At 44.7% G+C, this 16,126-nt stretch overlaps 1 protein-coding gene across 1 annotated transcript in view; it reads left to right on the forward strand.

Moving 5' to 3' along the window:
• The window catches only part of LOC116040047 (cadherin-10), a 79,265-nt gene that overhangs the window by 5,535 nt on the left and 57,604 nt on the right, over window positions 1-16,126 (forward strand). The gene's annotated exons all lie outside the window — the stretch shown is intronic.

Below are 16,126 nucleotides of genomic sequence, written 5' to 3' on the forward strand. Positions count from 1 at the left end.
GTACAGCAGACAGATCATGTCCGCAGGTCCTGCCTTTCCCCCTCTAGTTGGATTCCTGTCTGTGCAAAGCCCAGAGGCTTAACTCCGGCTGCAGTAAGTGGACTGAGGAACGCTAAACACTGTCTGGGGGAAGGCTGCTGAACATGACAGCCAGTTAATAAGTGTATGGGAGACGAGCAAGTGCATGAAGGAGTGGAGCGGGGCATCATTGTCTGTCTGACTTTTGAGACTTTTTTTTTTTTTTTTTTTGAAAGCAAGGGGACGGCTAGGGAAGGATTGGTCAGGAAGGGGGGGGGGGATAATATTGACTGTCGGATGACGAGAGGGTAATAGGAGATCAGAGATTCCAGCCACAGGACAGGGAGCATTAGTGCCTGACTGGAGTACAATGAAGACAGAGTCGGCAGTGAACGGAAGAGGGTCGGGTTGGGGATAAAATAACTTTGAAAAGAGCGTTATGCTTGTTCCAACTAGAGAGAGGTATGGCGAGAGAAGCCGATAATGATGCTTACTTTACTCCTGCAAGGCTGCCGCAGTGAGAGCTGTCAGCTTCAGGCACCACTGGCTGGTGGGATGCTGCTGGGATGCCACTTGGTATGTTAACCCACCAGACGTCACTGACAGTACGTGATGGATTGCGGGTGTGTGATAACATGCGTGTGTTTGTTTGCAAGTGTGAGAGACGGTGGCGGAGACGCTATTTGTGGGCCTTTGTGCGTGCGTGTGCATAATTCAGGTGCGTCTTTGTGTGACTTTTAGCCTGTCAATTTTTCTTGGCAGCGGTAAACGCAGAGTGATGTGATTTTCCCCTCTAACAGCCTCCAGGAGTAATGATCCAGGTTATTGCAAATGACGTGTAACACCTCAACCCAGCGGGCATTGGCGCTGCAAAAACCTGTCCTTATAGGTTAGGTTTTGCTTCAGGGAGACTGTTGTCTTGGTGGCAGCGTTGTGTGCACAATTCCTCTGTCTCCCAAACCTGTCACCTTCAGATGTGCTCCTCCTTCTGTGGATAATGGTCTGCTGTCTATGCTGTGAATGATATCTGGACTCCATTGTGCACTCGTTTCCTCCGCTGTGCTATTGTCCTGCAGAAATGCCTTTGTGAGGTTTTTTTTTCTTCTTTTTTTTTTTTTTTCTTCTTTTTCCTCCGTAGAGGTACAATGTGCAAGCTGTATTCTAAGATGCTGTAAATGAACAGGCAAACACATCAGCAAAGGTCCTATTTACTTTCATTCCCCAGAGTGAAAAAGAGCCATTGTTCTGCTACTTCTCAAAACATTAGGATTGTTCATTGTCAACGAGAGAAATAGAAAGACCTCCCGCACAAACTACCTGCCGAATCAAAGCGCGCGTATCATTCTGGGACCGTATATATTCCTCAGGGAAGGACACAATACAAGCTTTCTGCAGCAACATGGGACACACAGTAATAACAGCGCAGTGCTGTATTGGGCTGAATAATATCCACGGCGTCTCTCAGACAGTAGGGAAAACCTGTCCCCTTTGAGAAAAGGTCATTCTTTGAGAACCCCAACAGCTGAACACTGTGCTTTGACATGAATAACTGACAAACGGATATGTACGGGTCTCACAGGCCTCCAATTACTGTTTCACGCCGCTGTCCATCACAGACAAATGGGGCAGGACCTGCCAGGGGGCCTTCAAGTTGCCGGAGCAGGCAGCCTCAGAGTCCAACCCTGGTGCCAGAGGAGCTGCAAGCGCTCTGCAATAATTAAGTTTGATCTAATGAAGGTAATGCCAAACTTGGGTTATTGTTTGCCTGAGGACAATGCAAGAGAGTTGAATTGGTTGTTGAGAAAGATGCCGGGGGGATTTCTTTGAAATGGAAAAATTGCATTAAACATTCCATTTGTATTAATTATATTGTGCCTCTTATTAACATTGGCACGCTTAGCAGCAGCAGCAGCAGCCACAGTGCTGCCGGTAGTGTTGGGCTTAAAGCAGCACTCCGAGCAATAATATTAGAGGAAACCATCCACGCCTGAGGCACACTGAAAGCGCCTGTGATGTCACTGAATAAATGACTGTAGCTTTATTCTGAAGCATTGTGTCTAGACCTTTGGTCCTATGAGACGTCAGTCACTCAAGTTACTCACCACTAGATTCAATTAATCATAGCCTTAATTCAATCCGATGGTCGGGCCTCCCAGCTGTAAGCCTGTAAGTGGGTTTTAAGAGAGCTGGAGTCTGCTGGTGTACGGTCCTCCATGCTGGAGCTGAAGGGCCGCATGACTAGCAGGGATTTAATGAGACTAGGGAGGTCAAGGGTTAGACTCACAGAGGGTTTGGAGTGAACGTGCAAACACAAATACATAAGCACAGACTTGTGCATTTAAAAAAAATACAGAACAGCTGAAGACATGAAAGGGGAGAGAGAGGTGGAATGGCATGCAGCAAAAGGCCGCAGGGCAGAGTCGAACCCACGGCCGCTGCATCGAGGAGTAAACCGCGCCTGCTCTACCAGGTGAGCTACCCAGGCGCCCTACACACTTGTGAATTTGAGCAAACGTGCAAGAAAGTGGACCTGTACATTCAGCTATACTCGCTCATCAGCTTCCATCACAAACACAAGGACACGTGTGTGTATGCGCGTGCATGCATGCGCACGTGCGCGCGGACAGACGGAATAGAATGTCAGAAGTCGACCTACAGTAGCAGAAGCAGACACTGAAATGTGAAATGCAGTGCGGATCCTCCTCAGTCTCATAAATAATGGCCGTTGGTGAAGCATCTGTCAACTTTTCTGTCAACCCTGTTCCAGATGGGAGTCAGACAGGCCAGGCCGGAGCAGCGTGTTACATACACATAACAAACCTCCATCCAGTGTGTCTTATGCACCCGCGCCCTGTTTACATCAGCACACTGACACCCGCACTCACCTACACGCCTCGGCCTATCTGGTGATTTATTAGGTCCTGCACCCGGCTTCGCTCCACCCTTTCTTCTTGGACCTGCTCGCCACACGCACCCACACAAATGTAATCATTGCAAGAAAAAAAAAAAAGGCCAAGCATGCTCTGAAGACCTCCCCTCAGTTCAATAAATAAGAGTCGAAAAATAAATTCTGTTCTCTATCTAAATAGACACAAAGCTCTTCAAGTAAACGTGTCACCGCATCACATGGCGGTGGGGAGATGGTAAACACACACCCTCCAGTGCCCCTACGTTTTTGTTGACTTAAATACAGCATCGCTCACTCAAAACTAAACACTCGCTGTGAGTTCCTTTCCAACGTAGCCGCAGAGCCGTGCGCCCACTAAGTCATACTTCCCTGACATCTGGCTCGAAGAAATCTGGGTGTGTTGTCCACGGGCACAAGGCCAGGAAAGGGACAGCGAGCAAGCAAGCAAGCTCAGAGGTTTGTTGCACTGTAACAAGTTTCAGCAGCCACAGTCTCTGTCCTGCTTCCCTTCCCCTCTGGCAGCTGGGTGGTAGGATGAGTGGATCGGTTGCTGCCGGGTGGCGGTTACTGTACGGTTGCTTTATGGACTAAAGCACCGTCTTCCCGGCCTTGTCGTAATAGAGGATTCAGCTCATAAAGCAGCATCATGATTTGCAATAAGCAGAGTTAGGGGAGAGTAATGAAGGTGTAAATCAACTGAGCCATTCTTTTTGCTTTTTTTTTTTTTCCTTCTTCTTCTCTTTTAATCTGACATTGGCAGTCTCTCTCACTCTCTCTCCTTTCTGTTCTGTCCGCTCCCTCCTTCTCTGCTTCTTCTCCCTGTTCTCTCTCCCTTTGCAGTAATGGAAAGCCTGGCACTCTGTAATAAAGCAGAGTGAGCTGCAGTATTAGTAAACAGTCTGTGCAATCATTCAGCCAAGTCCAACTCTTTTATTTAGTGTGTGTGTGTGTGTGTGTGTGTGTGTGTGTGTGTGTGTGTGTGTGTGTGTGTGTGTGTGTGTGTGTGTGCGCGTGTGTGTGTGCGCGTGTGTGTGTGCGCGTGTGTGTGTGAGCAAGCAAAGTATTTTATACCTCCGTACGGTGTTAGGGCTGTGGGCGTGGGGGCTAATGAATGAGGATGGAATGAGGAGCATTTAATTCCAGTCTGGGAGAGGGAGAGGCAAGGACTATTTGTTGGATCTCCTCATGAGAACGCCTTTGTTTTCATTTTTTCACAGAGGTTCCGAACAAAAAAGCCTTCTTTATTCAATAGCAGTGTTGGGAAATAGATGCAAATGTGCTGCATACAAGCTTTGCAAAGAGGAAAAGGGACCACACAGCTACCAGCAGGGCACCAGGGCTTGCCTCTCTCACTGCCCTTTCCCTTAAATGAAGACGTCATCAGAATTTTGAAACGGGAGTAGTAAGTTGGATTGGAAGCAGTCATCAAAAGAGAGGGTCCAAGTTAAAAAACGCCTGGCTGGGAATCATGTTAAAATTTCCATTCCTCGCTCCAAATCGATCGTATGGGTCCCTGCTCTCCAATATCCATGGTCACCTTTGCTATAAAGTAGGGTATTACTTCTTTAATGCAGTGGGGTTTTCATTATGTGACCAGTGAGGAGAGGAAGGAAAAGAAATGTATCTGGTGACCTCAAACACAAAGAAATGATGGCTGAGGATACTGAAAGAAAGTGGCCTGAATTTTCAATACATATATATCGGTTCATGAGCAAGATTAGTTGCTTGAAGTCCGCCCATGACATTGGGTTGAATTATTTTCCTCGTCTGCCTGTTTAACTCCAGGTAGCCTCCGTGGACACGTTAATGCAGTATCGATTGTTTATCTGTAATAACACCGTGCTGTTGCTGCGCTGATGACAATGGGGGAGGAAGAGGGGAGACACGAGAGGGTTTGGGGATAGAGGGGAGGGTGCCGCGGGTGGGAAGGTAGTGATAGATAACGCACTATACCCTCTTTTGACTGGTGGCTGGCGATTTTGAATCTGGGGGTAAAACGAGGTGGCTGAAAATATCCTATCTGGCAATAGTCCAAGTGTGAAATGGGAAATAGAAACTGGGGTGAAAACGTCAGTGCAATGTGGCCGCTGCTCGATAAGACTGTCTCCTGTCTCCGAATAATTCAATCTCCTGCTCCGACCATCCTGCTAACTTGCCGGTGCCAATGCCGGCGTCCACCCACTCTCTGCCCCTGGGCCCGGAGCCCATATGGCCAGCTACAGTGTCTCTCCGTGACCTATGGCCGGGCCTGTTGTTCAGCCAACCCCCCCCAAGGAGCTTGGTAATTACAAATAAGCTGGAAGTCACACCAGCCACGAGAAAAGGTGAGTGTGATTAAAGAGATGTGTATACAGCAAAGTACAAGGGGTGCTCCACTGGCATGCCAACGTATTGAATGGTGTGTCTCGGCAGTGTGTGGGAATCAAATGCTAACTTGGATCAATCAGGCTTCTTTGTTCATTAGGAGTTGTCCGTTCCCTGGAGTGGCAATAAAAAAAACAACCCATCACAGCGCTCATTTCAATGATGAGGCCTCTGTCCCTCAGGGATAACTAGCAGAGGTAAATAAACATGAGTCACGGTTAAGGTCAGAGGAGATCATGGCCGTCTGTTGTTCATCTCAGAGGACGCCTGAATCCCTTTTGATGTGATTAGATTGAGAAGAGTGCAGAAAGACCCTTACTTTAGCAGCAATACTGCAGGAATGATTTAAAATACAACTGAAAAGTCGGGCAAATATGCCCCTTTCATTTCTCGAGGAGCATTGCTAACGAAATATGCATTTATACAAGGCATTTGAATTCAGATGCCATCGCAAATTGTGTTGCTTATTCTTGAATGGTATTCATAAAATGCATATTATTTTCATTTGTTTTTTTTTTTTATCCCAAGGCTGGGCTGATACCCTGGCAGAAGACCTGCCTGTGACAAATGGCTTTCTTAACACTCGGATGCCTCAGTGGGTTTAGTTGGATGCCGTTTGAGAGAATTTTGTCCAATTTAAGAACAGTCAAAAGCCATGGTATCAGTGCACATCTCTAGCTTTTTGAGTGTGTGTGAAGCCTCCAGTATTAATAATGTAAGAAGAGGTGCTCCTAACTATCGCAGTGTTAGTTTATGGTGGGCTTTGAGAAAAGGTCATTACTCTTAGTCGAGAGGGCGACACATTTTGTCCGTGCAGCCTTTTATTGGGGCCATATTTTAGGTGTGTGATGTCTTTGTTTGAGCTCTATGTATTATTTAGTGTTGTGTGACAATTGTGTTTGGAGCCGTCTTGCTCCTGACCCGCTGTTACAGTCGATATACGCCTGAATGGAAATGTGCTTCCATGTCGTTCCTTCTCATGTAATTGTCACAACGGGGAGGCTGAGACAAACGTGGGAACACAACTACTTCACTGATTTTCAATTCAGTGAGCCAAGTTTGACCTTTTATGTAGTCCAATCAATGCATCTGCTTCCAGAGACGCACTATTCATTTAAGAACAACGGCTGCGGCGTGATCTAATATCCTGGTAGGGCAATATATTCAAGAGGTAAACAAGAATATTGATATTGATAGAGAGGTAAGAGATTTTAATTACCAGGGTTTAATGTGAATATGATGCAGAATTGGCCTTCCGCTCCAGTCTGGTCAGGGCTAAATGTACAGAAAACAGATACTTGTGCTTGACTGCACATGGCACATACAAACACTTGGGAAGAAAACAGTGATTTGCATAGAGACAGAGGCTCCCATAACCACCAGTGTATTACCACAAAGGCCACTGTGGGGAAAGCAGGAAGCCACCAGACCCATCCATTGAGCCTCCTCCATCCTCCCATCCCTCCCCCCTCTGCCATTGTCAGTCCCTCAGAAGAGAGCTGTGTTAGACCACACGGCCGCTGGTGACAAGACATGTGCTCTGGTGAACACACAGGAAAGCAAACAACCGAGGATGTCTCATCTGCTAACGTGTCAATGGATGAATGCCATTAAGCTATTATTTCTTTGCTCTTTATGTGCGAGGATGTCCCATGCCTATTTGTTCTGCCGTCGCGGCACAAGGATGCCCACATCTGTTTGCCACCCGGGTACTAGGCGTTATTAATCTTGGTGCGAGCACATTTAGCGAAATCAAACCTCCATTTATTAGCCACAAGTTCAGGATTGGAGAACTGGCGAGGGGAGATAATGACTTTAAGCTCCCATTTAGTCAATTAATTTTGAGAAGTGGATTCAGAAACTGCACGCCAAAAAGTGAGTCTCTGTTGTTTATAATGACATGGTTCAAAACCATATTTCAGGACTGAAAGTCATTATTTGAGAGTTGGAACAAAATGATGCTGCCCTAATATACTAAGAGAATCTGGAGTGACTTCAGAGAAGAGGGACTCTTTAAAATATTGTGCTGAGAGTGTCCTCTTCAACTGCCATGTCGCTTGATGGTAAACACAGCCATAAACACTGGTGCGAGTTCATAGAATCCTATCTTTGTTTTTGTCAAAGTGACAACAGGGAGAAAGAAAAGGGAGTGAGCTGAAAAAAAGAGCACCGTGTGGAGAGCTGGCAACAAACAAATTTAGCCCAGACTGTGGAGACGTAAAATCAAGTGCACTGGAGGAAGGGTTACTTCAGGAGCCCTCGGTGGGTTCTAAACTGGGCCACTCCGACGACGGTTGTGAGAGCTTCGGACTGAGTGATGCAAGCTCTGCTGAATGATGGCACTGTGGAAATAACTAGAAAACAGGGAAAATTGGGGGCTCTCATTGACTTGGCCCAGATTGTATGATTTATATGGGTTATTTGGTATGCATTTGGGCAGCGAGGCAAGGTAATGTGTTTGCAGTGTGCTCTGGAGCGGTGCACTGGGATGAATGCTGTGGGCACACCCCTGCCTCTGACAGGGATAGTATGAGCTAATTTGTTTGGATCACTGTCATTCAAAGGCACAGTGTCACATGTGCAATATATCAATATTATATCGATATTGTGATATGAGAATAGATATTGTCTTAGATTTTGGGATGTCGTAATATCATACTATAGTAAGTGTTGTCTATTCCTGGTTTTAAAGACTACTTTACAGTAAATCAAAATAATTTTCTGAACTTACCAGACCGTTCTAGCTGTCTTATTTTTTGCCTTTACCCACTTAGTCGTTATATCCACATTACTGATGATTTATTATCTAAAATCTCATTGTGAAAATGTTTTTGTGAAAGCACCAATTGTCAACCCTCCAATGTCGTCGCAATATCGACATTGCAGTATTTGGTCAAGAATATTGTGATACTTGATTTTCTCCATAATGCCCTGCCCTAGTCTCACATCCTTGTGTCATGTCATGTATGATCAGGAAATTGATTAACCACATAGTCCACAATTTGAGGGTTTGTGTCCCATATTTCTCAATATTCCCTCAGATATGTTAGTAGTTTGCAGATAAACATCCTTTAAATGATATTATTAGGAACACGTTAAAATGTTGGCAACACATCTTGGACTTGGAAACTTAATGTGCTATTTAGAAGCAGAAAGGGGACTTAGAAAACCCTTAACTAAATCTTGGTGCTATTCCAGTGTTGTAGGTTGAATCCTAATTTTGACTAGAGGACTGTGGTGTGTGTGCTGACATTCAATCAGGAATTTCGGTTCAGCTTTGCATTCCAATTTGACTGGGGATTTTCAGCTGTTTATTTGCCGGCATTTTATGATGATGATTTTGCCCTCCTCAATCCGTAGACACTTTTTTGTTTTCCTTTGTGGTGATATGCCGCATCTGTCTGAAATCTCCTTTTAGTGATCAATTTCCTCGCCTTAATCTGTGGGGCGTGTGCTTCTGTATGTCATATTGGAGTGGGGTAAAGTTATTTTCAAGACAATGCGACAGTGTGTCTAGACGCTGTTTCTCAGCTAAACAAAAGATCAATATATTGACAGGCTTCTGTGGAAATTTCTTTTCTGTTTGTTCACATCTGTATCCATTTTGCTGCAAGGACAAGGGACCTTGTTTTTACACATGAGAGCAAAAGTTCATCCAGATACCCCACTTTTTTGATAATTTGCCATTGGTTGTGAACCACTAACCCAGATGGCCAATAAGACAAATGAGGAGCCCCAGATTTGGGTCGAGAGTACGGTTTTCCCAAATCGCACTTGGGAAATAGCCGTTAAATTTCTCCAGTGAGTAGCATAACATGGGTTGTGAATGGCACCTACTCTGAGTCTTCTTAACAAACTGAGTCTGAGATGAGGCGAGGAGGAGGAGGGGGGAGGAAGAGGATTTGAGGCGGCCAAAGAGAGCAGAGATGGTGGAACAACCTGCTGCTGACACCTCCACACATTAGCAGCTTTTAAGGGTCTCCCTTGTGGATTGTAACATGGCCACGTTACCTGTGGCACCAGTGCCCAACCCTCCTCCTCTCCCCTCTCCCCACTCCCTCCCTCACCCCCCTCTCATCTCCCCTGCTCGTTCCCCTGGCTGACATTCTCCTCTCTCACTTTTAATTGCACCCCCGGGGCTCTTTCTGGGTTGCGGTGGAAGTCTTTGTCTCAACGGGTGCGATAGGGTGCTTTGCCGTGTCGCTCATATCCCTCGTTAGGGAAAAGAAAAAGAAAAACAGGAAGAGAAGGTGGGATAGGTAGAAGGAGAGAAGAGGAGTAGGCTTACTCTAAGAGGTCACTCCCAAGTCTAGATTAGGCTAAAATGCCACCCAGGCCTGTGGTGTATAATGGCACATGTGCACTGGAAAGGCCATTAGCTGGCCAGATCCAATATGTATTGACAAATGCATTTGTGCAACTCTCTGTGTCCCTGTCTCTATCCTAGTGGTTCTGGGTTCGATAAAACCAATAGATACATTTAATAGCTAATTGTCCTGATTCAAAATGTTATCCCAAGCAATTCTTTGAGCGTAGAATCACGGGGCATTCGAAAATTGGCAGCAGACACATTAATCTTGCTTACCCAGCGACTAACACAATGCACAAGTCTTATTGCTCTGTGGCGACTCCACACAATCTGTGACAGGCAATTTAAAGCAATTTACTTTTTTCATTTTTTCATCAAGCATTTGTTTTAATATGAAGCGAGAGACGGGGCAGGCGAGAGAGCGAGACAAAGAGAGAGTGAGTGTGTTTAAGGAGGGAGAAAATAAAGGCAGCCTTGTGCTTGATGTAAACACTGCCTCTTAACTAGGAGAATATAATTATGGTGTCATGTTCTATTACACACCTTCATTATGACGATGGTGCTCCCTGAGAAAGCGAACAGGGAGAGACGAGACCTGTGGCTCCTTTTCAAAAATCACTTGCAGCGACGGGCGCTCGGGGAAGATGGCTGTGAACAAGAACGCACTTACTCTCTTTGGCACTTTCTCTGTCACAGTCAGAAATTCAGCTTTCTTACAACTTGGGTTTGTAGTTTTTTTCCATGGGTTTTAGTAACATTGTACAACAAAATAAGTTACCGTAATTATGCAGACGATACACACATTTACATACCATATCGCCAGCTTAGTATGGTCCAATTCGATCACGGTCAGAGTTAATGCATTGAACAAATGAACGATTGGATGTGCCAGAACTTTCTTAAATTAAACAAAGACACAACTGAGGTAGTTGTTTTTGGAGCCAAGGAGGAACGATTAAAAGTCACCGCTCAGCTGTTAAAAAAACAACACACAAACCTGAAATCTTGGTGTAGTCATGGACTCATCCCTGCATTTCAACCAGACAATTACATAGTCAGCCTACTCTCACCTTAAGAATATATCAATGATTAAAGGAATTATGTCTCAGCAGGATTTGGAAAAACTTGCCCATTCATTTATCTTCACAAGACTCTGTACTACTGTAACGGTGTCTTTACAGGTCTCCCTAAGAAATCGATTAGACAGCTGCAGCTGATTCAGAACTCTGCTGCTCGAGTCCTCACTAAGACCAAGAGAAAGTGGATCACATCACTCCAGTTCTGAAGTCTTTTCCCTGGTTTCCTGTCCCTCAAATAATTGATTTCAAAATACTACTACTACTGTTGGTTTATAAAGCACTAAAAGGTTTAGGGCCAAAATACATTTCTGATCTGCTGCTATACATTATGAACCATCCAGACCTCTCAGGTCGTCTGGGACAGGTCTGCTTTCTGTCCCCAGAGTCAGAACTAAACACAGAGAAGCAGCGTTCAGTTTTTATGCACCACAGATCTGGAACAAACTCCCATAAAAAGGCAGGTCCGCTGCATGATGGTCTTTTCAGAAGAGGTAATTATCTTCAGTCGAGTTTCTGCGCAGACACAATCTTCTGAACACACCATACTGAGAAATAGTTGTGTGGAGCTGATAGTCTTAATTAGCCTTTTAGCAACTCATTTGGCAATGGCTTGAATGTAACGGACCTTTATTAATATCAAAAAGTTACGCACTAAAGCTCTAAATCAAGGCTAAAGACTTTTCTGTTTGCGGCTGCATTTTATTCAAGAAAATCCTTATTAATTTATTACACAATACTGTAACTTTTATTCTTGTATTTTATGCCTGTCCTATCCTATTTTAGCTTGTTATTATTTTCTTAAATGTTCTTTTGTAGTGTAGTGTTTCTTTTGCACTTTGCCTCGACGCTTTTGGTGTTTTAATATATGTAAAGCACTCTGAGTTGCCTTGATGATGAGATGTGCTATTTAAATAAATGTTCCTTGCTTTACTCATCATGTTAGTTGCTGAGATCTGGAACAGTGGCATTGCTACAATGAAGTCTAACGGGGCAAGAAGCAGAAAGTTTATTTGAAGGTAAAACCGAAAGTGAGTGCGGCAGAAATTTAGATAATAATCAGTAATTAAACTGTGTGCCCACAATAACAGCAAGCATGGCAGGTCAAAGTTGAACCCTGATTTTTCAGTCTGTAAACAGGGATAGACGTTTACAACAGACTATTTTTCTCTTCCGATTTAATGCAGCTAAACTGGGGATTAGTTTAAAACGTGTCTGATTGTCTGACCCCCCTGTGTTTCATCAGAATGTTTCATAGTCATTATTCTAGTTGTTAATCTGAGTAATTAATTTGGTGCCAATAGAAGCGAAGGCCAGTACTGCGAATAAGATCCAAGTCGTGAGAAATTGGTAATTCTCTTTAAGTCTCCTCCATCTTTCTTTCAGCTCCACTCTCATACAGTACAAATGTAAAGAGGCAGGCATTTTGTCTTAGCCACTGGGCTACATGTGGCACCATAGCATTCTTAACCGACTGTGACATTTTTTGACGTCGCAAAATAAAGCTTTAGCTGACTTACTCCTGATCGTGGTCCCTTGTCAAGAGAATTATCGGGGCAGGGAGCTGTACAATATGGCTTCCAGGGTATGACAAATGCGGTCAAGGGGCGAGTGCTCTTTAGGGACGGCCGAGCCCTCCACACAGTGAAAGCATTAGCTTTCCACAGTGACATTATGAAGAAATCTATTGAAAAGGCTGGCTTCCCAGTGCTGGGGGACTCGAGGTAGAAAGCTTCATGAGTCCACCCCAGAGACCGACTGGTATTTCCAACTACGCTGAAGCCTACAGCAAATCAATAGCTCAAAGTCCCACATGTTCCTCACCAGCGTCAATTAAGTAAATTCATAAAGTCGAGTGCGCTGGGAGTTGGGGGATGAACATAAAAAGGGAAATACTAGAGAGGGTGGGGGAAAGCAGGAAAAAGCATCCAGTCATGTAGCAAATTTGGATAGGAAACAGAGCTTCTGCCATGAGAGTTGCGGCTTAGAGAAAGTAGAGAGACTATTTCTCTACGGGCGTTATTAAGAAGTCTGACAGTCCATCTCACTTTCACCTGCCTCCATCAGCACACGAACTGTTGACCCAGGAGTCTTTTCTTTTCTTTTTTTTTTTCTCCCCGTGCTGAGCCAGGCAGAGGACACATGCAAAGTGACTGGCTTTCAGCGAAAAGCCCAGCAATAATGCATATATCAGCTCAGGTCTATGCAAGCAAAGTAGGCAGTGGCAGGGGGATGGGATGTGGAGGCAGGAGGGTTGGGCGGTGTGCTATAAACTGCAACGCATGAGGGAAAAGAGAAAGAGGGGACGTAACCCCCAGCTTCTACCGCACTCAATTTGCTTCATAAGGGGAAAGCAGGGCATGCCTTGGCTGCCTCTGGAAGACAGGTAGCGTAATGGATGGGCCAGTCTCCCAGCCTGACTGCTGACACTGCTTTGACAGGAAGTGTCTACCTCTCCTTCACTCCCTCTCTCCCCGTTTGCCCCTTAGTGTTGTCACGGTAACTACATCTGATTTAAAAAACTTTTAGCAAGTGTTTTGTGAAATGCTGTAATTCCCATTCACCATCACATCTAGAGGGCATAAACAAACACTGGGATTTGAATTTGTTTAAAGAATAGCAGAAATTCAATAAGGCAGTTTGACTTCATCTGGTTTGGGCCGCCATCTCCAAAGTAATCGCAGAAAGCAGACAAACAATAATCCGCTCTCGATACAAAGAAAATAGAAAATGTTTTTTGACACAAAAGCAACCTGAACAGCGGACAGTTGTGCGGCTAAAGAGGAGGCTCCTTTTTTTGATTATTGGTACTTATCTCGGAACTTATACAAAAGTAAATGTCTTTCAAAAATGGCTAAAAAATGTATGATTCTCAATTTCCAGCTTAGCGAATGCACATATTTTAATTTTAATTGTAAGCTTTCATACAAAACAAGCCAAAAAATTCTTAGCTGCAGCCCTAAAAATAATGTACACAAAATACAAGTGAGCTAACATGCTAACCAGCAAGTGAACAAGCTAGGATGCTACTACACAACTGTCTTGTTTTCTGTTCTGCAGCTCACTGCGAGGAGTTAACTGTGGCAAAGTAAGGTACACCACAGAATTGTTAATAAAAAAAAAAAAATCTTTACATGCTGGACTTGGTGCCACCGGTGCATTTTGGGATGGGCTTGTAGGAGTGAAATGGACTCCTTCCAGTGGAACAGACAGAGCCACATAGCTGAAAACCGTTTTGAACCGAATCCTTCTTCACCGCAAAGTGTTTGACAGAGTGGGACAGCAGTGAAATATGCAGCTACTGTATTTTGTTTATCGAGGCGACAAAGACACCCAGCCGACATCAAAACCCCTGTACAAACGTTGCTCTAACGCTTTCCCAGTCCCATCTTTTGTTTGTATAAAGCTCAGCGTTTGTTCTGTGACATTGTTTGATGGTTTTTCTTTATTTTTGTGCTATCAGATTTTCAGATACTAAACTCAGTGCAAGTATCCAAGACAGAATTGTGGTATTGTGACAGGACTACTGCTTCCACACCCCTTAGCCAGCACCTTTCCTCTCACTCATCTTCCCTCGCTCCATTTCCCCTCATTATCTTCAGTCTGTCTGGCTCCACTTCTGCATGCAGGTCAGGGTACTTAATTCATGTCCAGAGACATTGTTTGCTCCTTCTCAAACATACTGTGCGAGGAAAGCTGACCAGACTTGCCATACATTGGGGCTAGACGGCAACCCCCCCCACACACACACACACCCCATGCCTCCTCTCCCTCCGCCGGCGTTCTGAGAACTAGCGATATGGAGGAACGTGGCAGACGCTCCCCAGCGGACCCACTGATAACCCTCCTACCAAACCCCAGCCGAAGAACACTGGCGGCCTGGATATCGCCCAGCCGGAGAGGAATAATGAGAACAAAAGCAGAATACATGGCCTTCTTTCTCTTTCTTCCTACCCCTCCTTCTCCTCCTCCTCCACCTCCGTCCTGCTCTGTTCCTCTTGTTCCGCTTCCTTCACACATTTGCCAGCACATTCTGCGTTGGCCTTCAGAGGATGGCGGACAGAGAAAAGGGAAAGGAGATGGGTGGGAGAAATGATTGAGAGACGGAGAGCCGAGATATTTCACTGCCCACATCAGGGCCCTTCTCTGTGGTTTGCCAAACAGACATTTTGTTCAGTATCTTTACACTGATCTTAAGGTAATAAACTGGGGTTGACATTGCCCAGGGTCTCCATTGGCATTCTGCTGGGTCTGATAACAAAGTGTGCCGAAGCAGATTGTGTAAAACGATAGAATGGGCCGCTCCACATTGAGCCTTGCACTCCATTAGATGTTGATTCAGCGGCTTAATGCCGATAAAGTAGCTCCGCACATGCTCTACAAGATGTAAGCCAATACATTGATGTGTAATATTTCTAATCTGATATTTATCAGGTTAGGCAGCACTCAGCCTGCCCATCAATCAGATGACTGACAGTCAACATAGAGTATGTGTGTGCACATGAATGTATATCAGGGCTTGAGTGGACCGGAATGTGTGGATGTGTGTGTGCGGCAGCAGAAATGCCATGCACTGTGTTACAGATTTCAGATCTGCTTTGCAGCTCCGGCTTTTATCATGTGGGCCCTGACTCATGCTTGTTTTTCACCTGGGCTTGATTTCTCAAAATTGTCTGCCTCAAGTGTGCACAGTAGTTGCATCTTTATTCAATGCTTCTTTTTTTTAAATTTTGCATTTGTTTGGATTTTGGCAACATGTTCAACGCAGGCTTTATCAAGTGATTGCCATACGTCACCTCAGATCTACCATTGCAGCATCTTTAGTTGACAACCTAAAGCAAGTGGAAACGTGTACCATTGCAGAAAATGAAAGAGAAACTGTCCAAATTCAGACGATAGGAGGAAAAGTAAATGTAAAAAAAAGCAAAGGATTTGAGAGTAAAATTGATAAAAGTGCTCATATTATGCTTTTTGGCTTTTTCCCTTTCCTTTATTGTGTTATATATCTTTTTTGTGCATGTTATAGGTTTACAAAGTGAAAAAGTCCAAAGTCCACCGCAAAGGGACTTACCATCTCCAACAGAAAACACTGTTCACAAACTGCTCCAAACAGCTCTATTGTAGTCCAGCCTTTACTTCAGAGACAAACGCTCGTCACTTTGTAACACGTTATAATGCTCGCCTAGCTGCTAGCGTTGCACGCCCTCATACTCTGCAACTGACTAGCTAGCAGTGCTAACCTAGGTACTGCGCATGTGCGACTCCCAACAAAGATGGAACAGAAGTGAGAGGTCTCACTCTGTAGCTAAAACAGAGAGCTCAACACACAGGGTGAAAAGAGGAGCTGCAGCAATGTGTAGTACAACAAAAATATGGTGTTTTCTGAACATTAAACCACATAAACCTATTCTGGTGCAACCTCTAAATACAATTATGAACCTGAAAATGAGC

Source organism: Sander lucioperca, chromosome 23 (assembly GCF_008315115.2).
Source record: "Sander lucioperca isolate FBNREF2018 chromosome 23, SLUC_FBN_1.2, whole genome shotgun sequence".
Lineage (NCBI taxonomy): Eukaryota > Metazoa > Chordata > Actinopteri > Perciformes > Percidae > Sander > Sander lucioperca.